Source organism: Lontra canadensis, unplaced genomic scaffold, assembly GCF_010015895.1.
Source record: "Lontra canadensis isolate GAN:19392208 unplaced genomic scaffold, GSC_riverotter_1.0 scaffold93, whole genome shotgun sequence".
Taxonomy (NCBI): Eukaryota; Metazoa; Chordata; class Mammalia; order Carnivora; family Mustelidae; genus Lontra; species Lontra canadensis.
The window spans coordinates 6300402-6303764 of NW_022631087.1; positions in this window are offsets into that span (position 1 = coordinate 6300402).

Sequence of the window (3363 nt, forward strand, 5' to 3'; positions counted from 1 at the left end):
TTTTTTTTTTTTTTTTTTTTTTTTTTTGCTTTTCAATGGTCACCTTTACGAAAGCTAAGTCGTTAATTTTATATAGATTTTTCATGCGTATGTACAAAATTTAGAAGGTGCCCAGTGAAGGTGCTCTTGCTTACAACCCCTTCTAGCTCACCCTCCCCAGAGAGGGACCACTCTTAGTAGTTACTAGTGTTTTCTGTTGGAGATATTCTACCCAGACTGAAGCCCAAAGGGTAAGAAAAGCCAAGTGCATGCTATTCACACGCCTGGGCTTTGGAAGCAGCCCCTGGGGGATTGAATCCTGACTTTTTCAGGTGATTGTGAAGAGTCTTATCCCTAAATTAGGGTTTGAGCAAGGGGCAGGAAGGCTTGGATGGAGAGGGGCACATGGCAAGGTGTACCTGTGTGGGGGTGGAGGGACAACACAGTGACAGGACGGAGGAGAGGGAATGAGGACCAGTGGGGCCCAAAGAGGGACTGGGGGTGGCAGATTGTGGCGGGGCACCACAAAAGACAGCTGGTTAGCAGGGCTGGAAGGGTGCTTCGAGGGAGACCCGTAGCCCATGGGGGCCGGGGACAGTCCCTCATCATGACTCCTGGAGCAGTTCCAGCTCGTCTGACACACACCAGAGCTGAGTTGCTGGTCCTGGGCTGATGGCAAGGCCGTGGACTCAGGAGTTCGAGAGGTCCAGCCTGAGTGGCTTGCAGGGAATTCTGTACAAGCTGCTTCCCTCCCCGAGCTTCAGGGCTGGTTAGCGCTTCCCAGAGGTTCATTACCCCGTCATTCTTCACCACGGTGGGGAGCGGAAGGGCTCGAGAGAGGCCCTGGGCTGGAATGGGCTGGGGGCATGGGATCCTTCTCTGGACGTTTCCAGGCTGCCTCTGAGCAAGTGTTCCCAGCTGCAGGGCTCTCCTAGGGAGAGGGTGGGAGCCTCTGTATCGACGCATTATTCCACTTACATCTAATGTGTGCATAATGCATGAATCCTATGTACTATATACATTATTTTGTTGGACTGTCTCCTCCTCCTGGGGTGAAATCAGTTTTCAAAATAACAAGCAGGTCTCTCTGGTGTCCTCCCCTTCTCCATGCTGAGATGGTCTCCTCTGTGACCCCTGGGAGCCCCTTCAATCTGGACGCTGAGCCTTGTGACCCAGCCTGCGTCATCTTTGATAACTTCCTGGCTTTCTGGAAGAACATTTTGTGCCTTCCCTTCCCAAGTCCTGGAATCAGTCATCTCTCTGAGGAGCCCTGGGTCCCTTCCATGAGAAATGCCAGTCGGAGGCCACACTCTGGGCTGGGGAGACGGAGGGAAGCAGCAAGTTCTGGGCGAGGAGCCCACAGTCTGGCAGCCCCTGCTACCTCCCCTGGGGGTGGGGGACTGGAGGTCTGGTTAGGGCCTTTCCAGACTCATCTGAAGCCAAGGACAAAGACATGGGGAATATTCCAGCTATGTACCCCTGGGCTGCCGTGGACCTGGATTCAAGCCCCAGCTCTGCTGCTGTGCGTCTGAGTGACTCTGGGCATGTGACTTACCCTCTCTGAGCCTCAGGATCCTCATCTGTGAGATGGGCATAATAGCACTTACCTCTTGTTAGCATGAAAATGACAGGAGACAACGCGCTTCGATTTCTGACCCATCTCACTTAGAGCAGGTGCTCAGTGAGTGTGAATTCCCTTCTCATCCCTCCTCGACCACGGGACTTCAGCATCCCAGGAGGCCAGGACCTGATTACTGGATGGTTTGGGACAGGGGAAGGGAGGTGACTATGGAAGAGGAAGAAACTGGGAAATAGATGTTTGTGGACAAATAAATGGGGGGGGCGCGTAGTTCAAAATTGGGAAGATGATTTTAACGGTCAAATTTGTCCAACAAAGGAAGGTTCTGTTTGCTTGGGAAAGGTGGAGAGCCTCCTGTGACTAGAAGTATGTAAGTAGAGGCAGAGGGACCATTGGCACAGATAGGTTTTTGTGAGGCCGGGAGGTTGATTTATTCACTCAACAAACTTCTGAAATCCTCCCGGTCCTTTTGCCCAAACCGAGGTTGAGAGAGGGGATGCCAAGGTAAATGGGATGCCGTTCCTAGCCCAGGGAGCACCCAGGGAATGAATTGATCTCCGAGGTCCCTTCTGCAGTTCTGTGCTTTCAAGTGTCCAGGCCCTGGAGGGAGTCGGCGGAGGATTTTCAGTGTGCCTTTTGGTATCGATCCACTGGAGCCGGACTGGCTGGGCAGCGGCAGGAGGAGGACGCCGCAGTGTTATTAGTGCGGAGGACACGCTGTAATCTGTCAGTGTCACCCTGGTTGCCTGTGGTGGGGGAGCCATCCTGCTGTTAACTCCTCCCTTCCCAGCAGCCACAGAGCAGGTGACTTGTATATCACACCCTCCCCAGAACCTCCGTCTGTCCCTATAGGAGGGAGAAATTCTTTTTCTATTTCTCCCTGGCATGAGCTCTCTGCCCCTGCCATACTGATTTATTCAGTGTTTCCAACCTCAGTACCAGATTTTCCTACCTGCTACAGTCGCTAAATCCACATCCATCCATCCATCCATCCATCCATCCATCCATCCATCATCTTAGCATCTAAAAATTCACCTGTTTTCCCATGTATCCAACCAACCGTTCATCTAAACACCATCCAATCATCCATCTGTCCGCCCTTCCATCCAACCAACGACTGTCCACCTATATCCATCTATCCATCTCTCTATCCACTCACCCTCCATCCAGTCAGCCTTACAATTCAGCTGACGTCTTGAGGCCAATCGAGTCCAACCCAACTAAGTTCACTTCAATCCTGTTCACCTTTATTCACTTCCTGAAATGATGAGGTCTTGCCGTGGGCCAAGCAGGGGGCAAGTGAGTCATGTGTCTATGGTCAAGGAGCCCGCGAGCATCCTCTTCATCTTTCATGGCGAGATTTGAGCCTTACCTCTGTTAGCCCCTTGCCAGTCTGTTAGGCAGAAGCAATGGACTCTAAAGGACTGTCCTACAGAAAAAAAAAAAAAATGTAGTCTGGTTTTTCAAGACTTCTATCAGGGAGAGTTAAGACAAGGAGAGAGGCAGAGCAACTCTGGGAGATGGGAGAGAGGGAGGTGAGTGTGAGGCAAGCCGATGGGCCAGGGGTTTTCGTTCTATCAAAAGTCAGCGGTTGGGATGCCTGGGTGGCTCAGCAGGTTAAGCGGCTGCCTTCGGCTCAGGTTATGATCTCAGGGTCCTGGGAATCCTGGGACTCCTCAAGAGTCCCGAATCGGGCTCCTTGCTCGGCAGGGAGCCTGCTTCTCTCTCTGCCTCTGCCTGCCTCTCTACCTGCTTGTATGCTCTCTTCCTCTCCTTCTCTCCAACAAATAAAATCTTAAAAAAAA